Genomic DNA, 16,438 nt, shown 5'->3' on the forward strand with positions numbered 1-16,438 from the left:
ATTATTCTAAGCTCAAATTCTTGAACCCTGAACCAGTGGTTCTGGGTTACATTCCCCAGCAGAGTCGCCAGAGCTGTCACACCTCCTTTTTGCGCGCCCGGCCCCGAAGGGTAAAGATGCGCGGGTGGAGTTTTTCCAATTTAAGTGACAATATATGAAATGGGATTATTTATTTAATTCAGAGTTGCCACTTGGGAAAGGTTTGGCTTTTGGTGTCCCAAGTCACCGGTTTATCTTGAATCCCAAATCGAGGAAATTTTCGACTTTTCCAAATGAAGTCTGCGAACCAGAAATTCTAAGTAAGGAATTCTGTTGACCCGAGGGAAGGTGTTAGGCACCCTCGAATCCCGTGGTTCTAGCACGGTCGCTTAAATTGTTATAATGGCTAAATATCTGATTTAAATACATGTTATGACTTACGTGCTTTTATTAAGTTTAAACCGCTTTTATCATTATCACTTATTTTTATAGAATTGCAACGTCGTGAAAATGCATCTCGAACCACGTCACAATCAATGCACCCGTAGTTGTTAACACATTTTGACTCCGTTGAGATTTGGATTTGGGTCACATCAATGTGCACCCGTATTTAAGAATATAATTTACTTAAACCGTGCCTGAAGAGTCTAGCGCGTTATTATTTGGTGGAAGGCCGTGAGATTCACTAAGCGGCCTAGCCTGACTTCTAAAATACTTATTATGGTTATTTATTGAGGGCCCCGCAATTTGCATTTTTATTTGGCGAGGCTCGTCTCATTATTTTAGAAGGGTATCCTACAGTGACTACATTTCTATTACGTTTGTCCCTAAAACTAAAAGAAAAGGAACATGCTAATTTAACTATATGCTTTTGCCTAATCCGGATTCTTATCAATTTCTGATTAATTATTTACAAAGTGGAGGGATGTCATAACTTGTGAAACATACTTTAATTGGACAAAGAAATTACATTCGAGATTGACCCAATGTTATACTTGCGTCCAAACGTTTCTTGAATTGAATTTAACTAGACTTATTGGGGCTGAATTAAGGGAATTAACTACTAGGCGTTGTTACTAATGGGATTTGAATATGATCTTATGTACTGCCTAACGAGACCCAGCAAAAAAAAAAAGACTAAAATAAAACAAGTCAGCATAGTATAAGTTTGGAGTATCCATACCCCGTATTAACAAATAACTACAAACTGAAACATGAAGGACTAAGCTCAGATGAGTATTAATTAACATACATTTTTGTACTATTGAATTGTGAACTAACAACTACACGGGCCCATTAATATACCATGAATATTACAGCAAATAACTTTGAACTTCTTCAACCTTTTTCATTTCATGCTTTCAAACTGTTTCAGTTACATCAATATGGGACTTGAAATGTGTACCTGGAAATACTGAAAATGCAAAGGAGAAGAAGAAGAAGATGTGGAAATCAGCAGCAGCAAGAAACAGAACTAGCAATAGCAGCAGGGCAGAATAGCAGCAAACAAAACAACCCAGCAGAACAGATTTTATCGCAAGAAGTGGAGCTATAGTTGAAGAGAAAGCAGCCAAATGGAGCAGCACACAGTGTGGTGGAAACAAAACTCCAGACAATCCAATTCCGAGATATACCAGATGCAACAAACACTAACAATAATCCTGATTGAAACTTAGAAGAAGCAACACTGCCTAACACATTGACAACAGATGAACTTCAGCCAAACCAAACCAAGTTTCTGATTTCCTAATCTATTTTATCTCTTTCTTACTCTCTTTCTATTTCTGTATTTAGGTGTATCTATTTGTATGTATTTCAGCTCTCTCTTTCAAAAATTCCTCACAGTGTGCTTCCCTCTCTGTATGTGTCTGTGTTTTTTTTTTCTAATCTCCAGGGGTCCTCTCACCTCTAATCCTCTGTCTTGGCCTGATGGAAGTCCCCTTTTATTGAGCCTCCAATCCCTTTAAACAGCCTGTTTAGAATATATCAACACCCCTCCCATGTGCCTTCTATTTTCAGTTCCACTTTAGCTAATTAAGTATTAAAACCCCATCATTCCCTGGCAGACTTATCTTTCCCATTTTATTAACTAAAAGCAAGCATGGGCAGCAGGATGTATCTGACAGCATATGATGTCAAACCATTTTTAAATCCAAAGCCCTTTTACGCAGGAAACAGGCTGTGCATAATGCACATGTTGTGCACAAATGCACATGCTGTGCACAAGTGCACATGCCATCAACTCATATTTCAATTACAGACCAAGCCTTAGGTTTTCTGAAATCATATTGACAACTATAACTAACTGAACTTGGTTCTTAATTGGTGCAGGCAATGTTCAAACAGAAACAGGTCGATTTGTTTGTTTGTTCAAACATCTGAAACTAATTGACGATACATGTCGACTCGACTATATTAGTTACAACACATACAATTGACACCAAAAATCAGACATTCAAAAGTATAGGACACATGACTCGAATTGTACTGATTAAACAGAATTGTACTTCGAGGAATCAGTTAATCAGTACAAATTTGGAATTCAAACTAATTGCACAACAAATACATACATACATGCTTATCAGAACAAGTAGAAGAAGATACTCAAACAAACGACAAAGGTTCAGGCAAAGTGGACAGGGCATAGTTGATAAAATTCGGGGACAACCATTACACAATAACAATAACAGCCTTTCAAACAAACATGGACTAAAGAACAAAAAAAAGAGAACAGAACTCACCTCAAACCTTGAAAAATCAAAACCTTAAACTCGGACTCGGTCAGGCCTTTCTTAAGGCTGAACGGACTTTAATCGAAGTGTTTCTCAGATGAGAAACACTTCGATTAAGGTCCATTAGACCTTAATCTCTTCGATTTGGATAAGGTGGACCAGTGACGGAGAACCACAGAGTTCCAAAATCAGATCTGGGATTCATGCTTCCCTGGTCAGATTCGGACCAAACCAAGTATGGTTTGGTCACGAGGGGGGTCTGGGGAGTGTCTGGTATGAATTTAGGGCAGATCGGTGTAGGTTAGGTTCCGACTCGAATCTTCAAATGAAGATTCGAGAAGGTGGGATAGGATTCGAGGTGTGTGGTTGGTAGATTTGGGTTCAGGACGGCAAGGGGTTTCTATGGTGTTAAGGGCGAGGTCACCGGCGTTCATGCCGCCGGTTTTCATGGTGGAGGATACAGGGGCGGCTCTAGGGTTTGATGGGGATGAGGTTGAAGACGGAAGCTGGGGTATCAGATGGGGGGCAGGGTAAGGTTAAAGGGTTTATATATGGAATGGGTGGGTTGATCTCAGCCGTTGGATCAACTGAAATCAATGGCTTGGATCTAAAGGCCTAGGGGAAACGGTGTCGTTTCAACTAAAGGGGGTTTGGGTTGGTCCGGGTGGAAACGGGTCGGGTTCTGTTCGTGGGTATGGGAAATGTGATCTTGGCCGTTGATCAATCTGAGATCAACGGCCTGGATCAAACTGGATTAAAACGGCGTCGTTTGGACACCCTGGGTATCAGGTTGGACTGGACTGGGCAGGCCTGGTTTGGGCATTGTTTGTTTGGGCCAATTTTAATAAATTGGCCCAATCCGGAAGAAGAAGAGAGATTTCTTTTTTCTTTTATTATTTTTTTTATTTCTTTTTAAAAACAAAACTAAGCAAAAAAAAATCAAATTAAAATTAAATACACACTCAATACAATTATTTGCACACACACACTAAAATATTTCAAAACAGGTAAAATCAAACAAAAAATAAAATCACGGACGAAGATGCCTATTTATGATTTTCTATTTAACGACCGGATTACGGTTCGAATTATGCATGACACACACATTTTTTTGTATTTTGTTTTAATAAAGTAAAAATGGGCAAAAATCGTAAATAACCAACAAAGTGCCATGTAAAAATCCAAAATTTGTACAGCAGGGCCAATTATTATTATTTTTTATTTCTCTTGGAGCGATTGTCGTGCGAAACAAAAATCACGTGCTCACACCAGGAGTTGGACCATGTAAATATCCTTCACAAGATCCCCTTAGAGAAAAGCATTGAACACATCTGTTTGATGCAACCATCAGCCATGTATAGCAGTTAAGGATAAAACAGTTCTCACAATAACTATCTTCACTACCGGAGAAAAGATCTCTTGGTACTCAAGTCCCTACTGTTGAGTGTAGCCCTTAGCCACTAACTGAGCCTTATATCTCTCAACCTCCCCCTTGTAATTGTACTTAACCTTGAAAACCTATTTGCAGCCAATGGGCCTCTTGTCAACAACAAGATCAACCAACATCCATGTATTTTTATCTTGGAGATCCTGCAGATCATGTTTCATGGCTTCAACCTAGTTGGGATCATGTAGTGACTCTTCCTAAGTGTCAAGTTCCCTAACAGCAGAGAAAAGCACATGGTCCTTAAGTAGGGGCTGAAAGAGAACCATAGGACATATAAACTGACATACGATAAGCAGATCCCACTGTAACATTAAATCTGGACTTTGACCCCTTGTGAATATAATCATTTAGAGAAAAAGGAGGTTTTGAAGTTCTGGATGACTTTATTGGTCCTTCAGTTAAGTAAGAACCTAATCCACTATCAAGCTCTAGCGTACATGGATGTACAACCTCATCAGTCAGAGAAGAGGACTTGTAGAGTTTATGGTATATTCATTAGCACCAACCTTTGAACCATCCAAGGGCATAGTGCTAGGAGGAGAAGTTATTAGTTCAGGTGTAGACACAATGACACCATATATAGGATATGGGTCATCGGCTGTGTAACGACCCTGCCGGTTGTTTAAGAATTAACGCTCCGATCCCCTGTTAACTGCTTTTCCCATATTTGTTTCCGCTATTTTGATTTTTCAGGATGTTTGGTTTTGAGTTTCAGAGTGTTTTGGGACACTTAGTCCCTAAAAGAGAGCTTAAGCTTTAGAATTTGGATCGTAGTCGGAGCAGTGTGAACACGGCCTCGGAATGGAATTCTGTTGGTTCTGTTAGTTCCTTTGGGTGATTTCGGGTGTAGGGACGTGTTCGGATTGTGTTTTGGAGGTCCGTAGCTTATTTAGGCTTGAAATGCAGAAAATTGAATTTTTAATGTTTCCGGTTCGATAGTGAGATTTTGATATCGGGGTCGGAATAGAATTTCGGAAGTTAAAGTAGCTCTGTAGTATTGAATGTGACGTGCTTGCAAAATTTCAGGTCATTCGGGCGTGGTTTGATAGAATTGTTTATCAAAAGCGTAATTTGAGAGTTTTGGAGTTCTTAGGCTTAAATCTGATGTTAAATTGGCGTTTTGATGTTATTTTGAGCATTCTGAAGGTTGGAACAAGTTTGAATGATATTTTAGGATTGGTTGGCATGTTTGGTTGAGTTCCGGGGTGCCTCAGGTGTGTTTCGAATGCTTAACGGGTCATTTTTTTACTTAGGTGACAACAGATTTGCTGGTTTTTCTATTGCAAAATTTTGGCCTTTGCATTCGTGAAGGGGAGATCACGTTCATGAAGGCTGGCTAGGCAAATTTCAAGGATGGCATAAGCAAAGCACGTTCGCGAAGAGGAAAGGTGGAACAGTTGGGGACCCCATGAAATTTCTCTACGCGTTCTCAAGTATTGGGTCGCGTTCGTGAAGGTCCTAGAGCTGAAGCTACGCGTTTTCAAGTGGACCCTCGCATTCGCGAAAGAGGAAGTTAGCCAGTAGGATTTTTGTGCATCACGTTTGCGGTAGTAGTCTCGCGTTCGCGAAGAAAAACGCGTCTGGGCAGAACTTAAATTTCAAAATCGAGGGTTTTGAGTTCTTATCACAAAATTGAATTGGGGAGCTCGGTGGGAGACGAATTTTGAGAAACTTTTCGGAGGGAGTTTGTGGGTAATGATTCTTAACTCCTTTTTGCTTATAACCCATTAATCTAAACATGAATTCATCATCTAATTTCGGATTTGGGGTGAGAAATTGGGGAAAATTTTGGAAAAGTTCGTAGGCCTAATTTTCGAGTTTTTATTGGGAATTTGGCATTAGATTTGGATAATTTTGGTATGGTTAGACTCGTGAGTAAATGTGGGTTCATAATCCGTAACCTTTACCCGATTCTGAGACGTGGGCCCAGGGGAATTTTGGTTATTTTACCTAATTTCGCGTATTAGCTTAGAATTTATTTGTGGAATCAGTTACTTGAAGTTATATTTACATTATGGAATTGAATTGAATAGATTTGGGCCATTTGGAGTCAAGTACTCGTGGCAAGAACGTGATTTTAGGTTAATTTTGAGTCGGTTCGAAGTAAGTGGCTTGCCTAACCTTGTGTGGGGGAAACTCCCCTTAGGATTTGGTATTGTTGATATTTGAAATGCCTTGTACGTGAGGTGGCGAGTGCGTACTTGTGCTAATTGTTGAAAATCCGTTTTCATTAAGTAACTATAACTGTGTTTCCTTTTATGTTTATACTACTTGCAATTTAAGCCTACTATTAGCTTAGGGAAGCATGTCTAATTGACTTAATTGTTTTACTTGCTCAAACTACTTTATTCGAATTATGTGTTGCATGATAGGTTAGAAATCCTTGTCTTACCTTGTTACGAAATTTGGATTGAACTGAATATTCTTCGTGTTGTTGTTGTGTGTTTACTTTGGGACTACGGGATGGTACCCTGGTAGATCCCATCCTGCATGTTTACTTTGGGACTACGGATTTCTATTTCGGTAGATCCCCCTGCACATTTACATTGGAACTATGGGACTGCACCCAGTAGATTTCGATAGATCCCCACGCATTATGAGTTTGACTACGGGACGGCACCCGGGAGATCCACTGGATATTTATATTTGGGGACTACAGGATGGTATCCTGGGAAATCCCCGGTTGTTATCTCTGTGTTAAGATGTATTCCTTTTCGTGATTATTGTCTCTGTTATAGTTTTTGTTGTTCTTTTTATCGTATGTTACTTCTTACTGTTGCACTTAATTATACTGTCTTATTTTATACTGTTATACCTTGTATTTAATTTAATCTCAGTAGGGCCCTGACTTTCCTCATCACTACCCGACCGAGGCTTGGCACTTACTGAGTACCGCTTTGGTATACCCATGCCCTTTTTGCGCATGTTTTTCATGTGCAGATCCAGGTTCTTCGACTCAGCCCTACCACCCTTGAGCCGAGGCAATTTTCCAGAGACTTCGAGATATATATGTCGCGTCCGCAAACCGAGGAGTCTCTTTCTATTCTATCCTAAAGTATTAACCTTTCTGTATTTTTTTTTGTTTAGTCATTCTGGAGTTAGATACTTGTAGACATTCAAAAGCTTGTGATTTCATGAGATTTCGGGTTTGGGGAAATACAGTTCTAGTTTGAGAGTTGTATTGTATATGCCGAGCGGCATCTTAAATACTCCATTTTGATATTCTTCTACTATTTTGGCTAGTTTTATTCTATTGATTTCTTTTCCATAATTTGTTTGGCTTACCTAATCGTAGAGACTAGGTGCTGTCACGACAGTTCACGGAGGGCGAACTTGGGTCGTGTCAAGTTGGTATCAGAGTTGTAGGTTCATAGGAGTCATGAATCACAAGCCGATTCATTAGAGTCTCGCGGATCGGTACGGAGACGTCTGTACTGATCTACAAGAGGCTATGTAACTGTTAGGAAAATTCTACTTCTTTTGACTTCCTTGTCGTGCGAGATTCTTGACATCACCAATTCTAACCTCCATCTTCCGTTCTCTCACAGATGGTAAGGACACGTGCCACCGGAGATGACCAGGCACTCACGCCCCCTTCTAAAGCCGTCAAAGGTCGAGGTCGGGGTAGAGGTTGAGGATGCACCCGTGGTGCAGCCAGAGCACCCACGTGATCTGCCACAGAAGAGCCACCAGCAGCTCCAGCTGGAGTCCAGGTACCTGATAAGCTTACTGCTACTACTACTCCAGCACTTCAAGAGACATTAGCACAGTTCCTGAGCATGTTTGGTACATTAGTTCAGGAGGGGTTGATTCAGGTTGTACCAACTACTTCACAGATCGGGGAAGGGACCCAAACTCCCACCATCCCCACTCCAGAGCAACGAGTTCTCATTGGTCAGGTTCCAGGTGTCATGGCGACACAGCCCGTGATCCCAGTTCAGCAGGTGGTGAGGACCTCTCGCCGAGTAGAGGACATGTGGGTCCAGGAGAGAGAGGACAGACGAGGTCAGAAGAGAGAGTATAGGGAAGCGAGGAGACCTCGTAGACTAGAGAGACCCACTGGTCCTTACTTTGGAGGAAGAGTACGGTATGGTAGAGGTTTTGTGGGTCAGCCATCTCAGATTTCACGTAGTGTTTCAGGTGTTCAGGGGTCTCAAAGTACACGTACCACATGGTTCCCACTGCCACGTCCTCCCAGAGCTTGTTTTGAGTATGGTGACACACTCCATGTGGTGAGGGATTGCCCTAGACTTGGTAGGAGTGCACCTCCATAGATTTTTCAACCACATTGTGCCCCGCAGAGTTCTCAGGCAATGGTTACAGCTCTAGTTGCTACCCCACCTGCTCAGCCAGCTAGAGGTGGAGGTCGGGGAGGTAGAAGTCTCTCTGGAGGGGAAGGCCATGCCAGATATTATGCCCTTCCTGCCCATACCGAGGTTGTCGCCTCCGATTTTGTCATCACAAGTATTGTCTTAGTTTGTCATAGGGATGCATCGATTTTATTCGATCCATGCTCCACTTATTATTATGTGTCTTCTTATTTTGCCCCATATTTGGGTATATCTCGGTATTCTTTGAGTTCCCCTATTTATACTTCTACTCTTGTGGGAGATTCTCTTGTTATAGACCGCGTTTTGAGACCAGAACCGATTTGTTATTGCTCAGCATGGTATATTTTGATGTTATCTTAGGCATGGACTGGTTGTCTCCCCATTATGTTATTCTTGATTGTCATGCCAAACCATGACTATGGCAATGCCAGGTGTACCGCGAATAGTGTGGAGGGGTGCCTTAGATCATACTTCCAGTAGAGTTATTTCGTTCCTTAAGGCTCAGCGTATGGTTGAGAAGGGGTGTGACGCATATCTAGCTTATGTGAGAGATATCAGTATTGATACCCCTACAGTTGATTCAGTCCCAGTAGTATGGGATTTTCCTGATGTGTTTCCAGCTAATCTTCCGAGCATGCCGCCCGATAAAGATATTGATTTTGGCATTGATTTGTTGTCGGGCACTCAGCCCATTTCTATTCCTCTGTATCGTATGGCCTCTCCTGAGTTGAAGAAGTTGAAGGATCAGTTACAGGAATTACTTGATAAGGGTTTTATTCAGCCCAGTGTATCACCTTAGGGTGCTCCTATCTTGTTTGTGAAGAAAAGGGATGGTTCTATGTGTATGTGCATTGATTATCGCAGTTGAACAAAGTTACAATGAAAAACTGTTATCATTTGCCTCGTATTGATGATTTGTTTGACCAGCTTCAGGGTGCACGAGTGTTTTCTATGATTGACTTGCGTTCAGGCTACCATCAGTTGAAAATTCGGGAGCCAGATATCCTGAAGACTGCTTTCAGGACTCGGTATGGTCATTACGAGTTTCTTGTTATGTCATTTGGGCTGACCAATGCCCCAGCAGCCTTTATGCATTTGATGCACAGTGTGTTCCGTACATATCTCGACTCGTTCATCATTGTTTTTATTGATGATATTTTGGTGTATTGTTGGATTCGGGAAGATCATGAGCAGTATCTAAGGAAAGTGCTTCGGACTTTGAGGGAAAAGAAGTTATATGCAAAGTTCTCGAAATGTGAGTTTTGGTTAGATTTTGTGGCATTCTTGGGCCATGTGGTTTCGAGTGAGGGTATTCAGGTGGATCCGAAGAAAGTGGAAGCAGTGTAGAGTTGGCCCAGACCATCCTGAGCTACAGAGATGCGTAGTTTTCTTAGCTTGGCATGTTACTATCGTTATTTTGTTGAGGGGTTTTCATCGATCGCAGCCCATAGACCAGGCTGACCTAGAACGGTGCTCCATTCTAGTGGACGACAGAGTGTGAGGTGAGCTTTTAGAAGCTCAAGATAGCTTTGACTACAGCCCCAGTTTTGATATTGCCTACAGGTTCGAGGTCTTATACTCTCTATTGTGATGCTTCGAGGATTGGCCTTGAAGTGGTATTAATACGGGACGGTAGAGTGATTGCCTACGCGTCCAGACAATTGAAGGTATATGAGAAGAATTATCCTTTCCATGATCTTGAGCTAGCTGCCATTGTTCACGCCTTGAAGATTTGGTGTCATTATTTGTACGGTGTGCCTTATGAGATTTATACTGATCATCAGAGTTTGCAGCATCTGTTCAAGTAGAAAGATCTTAATTTGTGTCAGAGGAGATGGTTAGAGCTATTGAAGGACTATGATATCACTGTTTTGTATCACCCGAGCAAAGGCCAATCTAGTGGCCGATGCTTTGAGTTATTGGGCAGAGAGTTAGGGAGTTTGGCTTATTTACCGACAGCGAAGAGGCCCATGGTGATGGATGTTCAGGTCTTAGCCAGCCAGTTTGTGAGATTGGATGTTTTCGAGCCCAGTCGGGTTCTAGCTTGTGTGGTTTCTCGGTCTTCATTATTTGATCGTATTAGGGAGCGTCGATTTGATGACCCTCATTTGCTTGTCCTCAAGGACAGGGTTCTGCATGGTGATGCCAGAGATGTGACTATTGGTGATGATGGGGTATTGAGGATGTAGGGTCGGATTTGTGTACCCAATATTGATGTGCTTCGGGAGTTGATTTTACAGGAGGCCCACAGTTTGCGGTATTCCATTCATCTGGGTGCCGCGAAGATGTACTAGTATTTGAGGCAGCACTATTGGTGGAGGCAGATGAAGAAAGATATAGATGGGTTTGTCGCTCGGTGCCTCAATTGTCAGCAGGTGAAGTATGAGCACTAGAGACCGAGTGGGTTGCTTCAGTAGATAGAGATTCCGGAGTGGAAGTGGGAGTGGATTACCATGGACTTTGTAGTTGGTCTCCCACGGACTTCGAGGAAGTTCGATGCCATTTGGGTGATTGTGGATCGGCCGACCAAGTTCGCGCACTTCATTCCTGTGTACTACCTATTCTTCGGAGCGATTGGCGGAGATTTATATCTGGGAGATTGTTCGTCTGCATGGTATTCTAGTTTCCATCATTTTAGATAGAGGTACTTAGTTCACATCATGGTTCTGGAGGGCCGTACAGTATGAGTTAGGCACTCGGGTGGAGTTGAGTACAGCATTTCACCCTCAGACGGACGGACAGTCCGAGCACACTATTCATATTCTTGAGGATATGCTCCGTGCGTGTGTGATTGAGTTTGGAGGGTCTTGGGATCAGTTCTTGCTATTGGCGAAGTTTGCCTACAACAATAGCTATCAGTCCAGCATTCAGATGGCACCATATGATGCTTTATATGGTAGGTGGTGTAGATCCCCGGTGGGTTGGTTTGAGCCGATTGAGGCTAGATTATTGGGCACAGACTTGGTTCAAGATGCTTTGGAGAAGGTTAAGGTGATTCAGGATAGACTCTGTATAGACCAGTCCAGATAGACGAGTTACGCGGACCGAAAGGTTTGTGATGTTTCCTATATGGTTGGAGAGCGGGTTCTGCTTCGGGTTTCGCCTATGAAGGGCGTTATGAGATTTGGGAAGAAAGGGAAGTTGAGTCTGAGGTTTATTAGTCCCTTTGATATATTGTGGCGTGTTGGGGAGGTTGCTTATAAGCTTGCCTTACCTCCTAGCTTGGCACGAGTTCATCCGATATTTCATGTTTCGATGCTCCAGAGGTATCACGGCGATACGTCGCATGTGTTGGATTTCAGTTCAGTTTAGTTGGATAAGGATCTATCTTATGTTGAAGAGCTAGTGGTAATATTGGACAGGCAGGTTCGAAAATTGAAGTCAAAGAACATTATATCGATAAAGGTTCTGTGGCGGGGACAGCCGGTCGAGGAGGCGACCTAGGAGACCGAGAAGGATATGCGCAGTCGTTACCCTCATCTTTTCACTACTTCAGGTATGTCTCTATGCTCATTCGAGGATGAACGAATGTTTAAGTGTAGGAGGATGTAACGACCCGGTCGGTCGTTTTAAGAATTAATGCCCCGATCCTCTGTTAACTTCTTTTCCCGTATTTGTTTCTGCTATTTTGATTTGCCAAGATGTTTGGTTTTGAGTTTCAGAGTGTTTTGGGACACTTAATCCCTAAAAGAGAGTTTAAGCATTAGAATTTGGACCGTAGTCGGAGCAGTGTGAAGACGGCCTCGGAATGGAATTACGTTGGTTTCGTTAGTTCCGTTGGGTGATTTCGGGCTTAGGGGCGCGTTTGGATTGTGTTTTGGAGGTTCGTAGCTTATTGAGGCTTGAAATGTTGAAAGTTGAATTTTTGAAGTTTCCAGTTCAATAGTGAGATTGTGATATCGAGGTCGAAATGGAGTTATGGAAGTTGGAGTAGCTCTGTAGTGTTAAATGTGATGTGCTTGCAAAATTTCAGGTCATTCGGACGAGGTTTGATAGACTTTTTGATCGAAAGCGTAATTTGAGAGTTTTTGGGGTTCTTAGGCTTGAATCTGATATTAAATTGATGTTTTGATGTTGTTTTGAGCGTTCTAAAGGTTGGAACAAGTTTGAATAATGTTTTAGAATTGGTTGGCATGTTTGGTTTAGGTCCCGGGGGCCTCGGGTGTGTTTCGGATGCTCGACGGGTCATTTTTGGACTTAGGTGTACAACACATTTGCTGGGTTTTCTATTGCAGACTTTTGGCCTTCGCGTTTGCGAAGGGTATACCGCATTCGCGAAGGCCGTCCAGGGGAAGTATCGCGGACGCGAGGAGCGGAGCGCGTTCGCGAACAGGAAAGGCAGAGCAGTTTGGGACCCCATGAAATTTCTCTACGCGTTCGCGAGTATTGGGTCGCGTTCGCGAAGGTCCTGGAGTTGAAGCTACGCGTTTACAAGTGGACCCTCGCGATCGCAAAAGAGGAAGTTGGCCATTAGGATTTTTGTGCATCGTGTTCGCAGTAGTAGTCTCGCGTTCGCGAAGAAGAACGCGTCTGGGCAGAACTTATATTTCAAAATCGAGGGTTTTGAGTTCATATCACAAAATTGAATTGGGGAGCTCGGTGGCAGATGAATTTTGGGAAGATATTCGGAGGGAGTTTGCGGTTAATGATTCTTAACTCCTTTTTGCTTATAACCCATTAATCTAAATATGAATTCATCATCTAATTTCGGATTTGGGGTGAGAAATTGGGGAAAAGTTTGAAAAAGTTCTTAGGCCTAATTTCGAGTTTTGATTGGGAATTTAGCTTTGGATTTGGATAATTTTGGTATGGCCAGACTCATAAGTGAATGGGGGTTCATAATTCGTAACATTTACCCGATTCTGAGACGTGGGCCCGGGGGCATTTTGGTTATTTTACCTAATTTCTCGTATTAGCTTAGAATTTATTTGTGGAATCTGTTACTTGAAGTTATAATTACATTATGCAATTGAATTGAATAGATTTGGGCTATTTGGAGTCGAGTACTCGTGGCAAAAACGTGATTTCGGGTTGATTTTTAGCTAGTTCGAGGTAAGTAGCTTGCCTAACCTTGTGTTGGGGAAACTCCCCTTATGATTTGGTATTGTTGATATTTGAAATGCCTTGTACGTGAGGTGATGAGTGCGCACTTGTGCTAATTGTTGAAAATCAGTTTTCATTAAGTAACTATAACTGTGTTTCCTTTTATGTTTATACTACTAGCAATTTAAGCCTACTATTAGCTTAAGGAAGCATGTCTAATTGACTTAATTGTTTTACTTGCTCAAACTGCTTTATTCGAATTATGTGCAGCATGCTAGGTTAGTAATACTTATCTTACCTTGTTATGAAATTTGGATTGAATTGAATATTCTTCGTGTTGCTGCTGTGTGTTTACTTTGGGACTACGGTACGGTATCCCGGTAGATCCCCCCTGCATGTTTACTTTGGGACTACGGATTTGTATTCCGGTAGATCCCCCTGCACATTTACATTTGAACTACAGGACTGCACCCGATAGATTCCCCCTGTACTGGATATTTACATTTGGAACTACGGATCGGATTTCGATAAATCCCCGCGCATTATGAGTTGGACTACGGGACGGCACCCGGGAGATCCATTGGATATTTATATTTGGGGACTACAGGACGGTATCCTGGGAGATCCCCGGTTGTTATCTCTGTGTTGAGCTGTATTCCTTTCCGTGATTATTTTGTCTCTGTTATAGTTGTTGTTGTTCTTTCTACCCTGTGTTACTTCTTACTGTTGCACTTAATTATACTGTCTTATTCTATACCGTTATAACTTGTATTCCATTTAATCTTAGCAGGCCCCTGACTTTCCTCGTCACTACCCGACCGAGGTTAGGCTTGGCACTTACTGAGTACCGATATGGTGTACTCATGCCCTTTCTGCGCATGTTTTTCATGTACAGATCCAGGTACTTCGACTCAGCCCTACCACCCTTGAGGCGAGGTGATTTTCCAGAGACTTCGAGGTATACCAGCCGCGTCTGTAGACCGAGGAGTACCTTTCTATTCTCTCCTAAAGCATTAGCCCTTTTGTATTTTTCTTTTGTTTAGACATTCTGGAGTTAGATACTTGTAGACATTCAAAAGCTTGTGATTTTATGAGATTCCGGGTTTTGGGAAATGTAGTTCCAGTTTGAGAGTTGTATTGTATATGCCGAGCAGCATCTTAAATACTCCATTTTTATATTCTTCTGCTATTTTGGCTAGTTTTATTCTGTTAATTTTTTTTCGTAATTTGTTTGGCTTACCTAGTCATGAGACAAGGTGTCGTCACGATAGTTAACAGAGGGCGAACTTGGGTCCTGACAGGTTGCAAGATCAAAAGGGTCATGAACTCCATCCAAATACTCCACTGTGACATGAGTCCTAGGTTTATAATGTGTTGATTTAAAGGGAAATACATCTGCACTGAATGTGACATCCCTTCTTACAAAGAACACTTTGTCGGTAAGGTTATATAGTCTGTAGCCCTTCTGAGTAGTTGAATAACCCATATAGATAGATGTTATTGCTCTTGTGCCAAACTTGTCACTCGTGTTAGCAACACTGGTGGCATAACATAGACTTCCCAGCTCCCTTAGGTGTTGTAAATTAGGGTTCCTTCAATAGAATACCTCAAAGGGGGACTTCTCTACTAAAACTGTAGATGGGATCCAATTAATCAAATAAGTTGCAATCTGAATACATAACCCCCAGAAAGATAAAGGAATAGATCCCTAGAACTTAATATCTCTTGCTACTACAAGAATTTGTCTATGTCTCCTTTCAACAACCCTATTCTGTTGGGATATATTCACATAGAAACTTTGCTGCACAATTCCTGCAACCGTGGAAAAATCTTTGCAATGGGAATCAAATAATTATGATCCATTATCACATATGAAAACCTTAATGGAACCATCAAACTGAGTTCTTATGAATGTCAAAAATTCTTTCATTACAATAGAGACATCACTCTTTAGTCTCAACAAAAAAATCCAAACTATTCTACTAGAATCATCCACTAAGGTAAGAAAAAACCTATTACCCATGTGTAGGAACTTTATATGGCCCCCACACATCACCATGAATTAGCCCAAACACTTTAACACCTCTACTAGTACTTTGAGGGAAAGAAAATCTAGTTTGTTTAGCTAATAGACATATGGAACAAGGTCTGTTGGCATCTATCTTATTAGGTTTGCAAATGTTCATTTGTTGCAGAATCTTGTGAGGGACATGTCCTAATCTTCTATGTCATGATTCTGTAGATGAAGTCACAGTGAGAGTCACTAGGTGGTGAGAGGCACTGGATACTACGCCTTATTCTTTATATTGTGTCTCCAATAGTACAAAACATCATGCATTCTACCAGTCCTCTTCACCTTCCCAGTGTGAAGGTCCTGCAACAAGAAAAAATAAGGATAGAATGACATGAAACACTTCAATTCCCAGTCAGTTGAGACACTAATGTATTAAACTTGAAGTCAGGAACACACGATACATCACTAATATCCCCTTGTGCCAGGCTACATCTACTAACATGATGAAAGGTAGTTGTTTGCTATCAGGCAAATGCATTGTCCCAATACCCTTCTTTGTATAATCACTCAAATCAAACAACATCTTATGAGTTGACACCATATGATTCATTGCTCCTGTATTTATTATCCAACTGTGCTCACTTTCACTAGCCAGGAATGAGCAAATAATACGTGTCATATTGGATAGAGTCTCAAGCACATTGTCTTCGTTGATCATCTTCATAATCAAATTGTATTGTTCTGGGGTAAATGTAACAGTGACGCCTATTGTACTTCCTTGAATCTGTGCTTCTTGCAGAGTCCAGTGACACCTCTGTAGTTCTTTGAATCTGTGTTTCTTTCAGAGTCCTTTGCCTTTGCATCTGCACGTGATTGCCACTTCCAGTTGGTG

The sequence above is a fragment of the Nicotiana tabacum genome, chromosome 3, assembly GCF_000715075.1.
Source record: "Nicotiana tabacum cultivar K326 chromosome 3, ASM71507v2, whole genome shotgun sequence".
In the NCBI taxonomy this organism is placed as follows: domain Eukaryota; kingdom Viridiplantae; phylum Streptophyta; class Magnoliopsida; order Solanales; family Solanaceae; genus Nicotiana; species Nicotiana tabacum.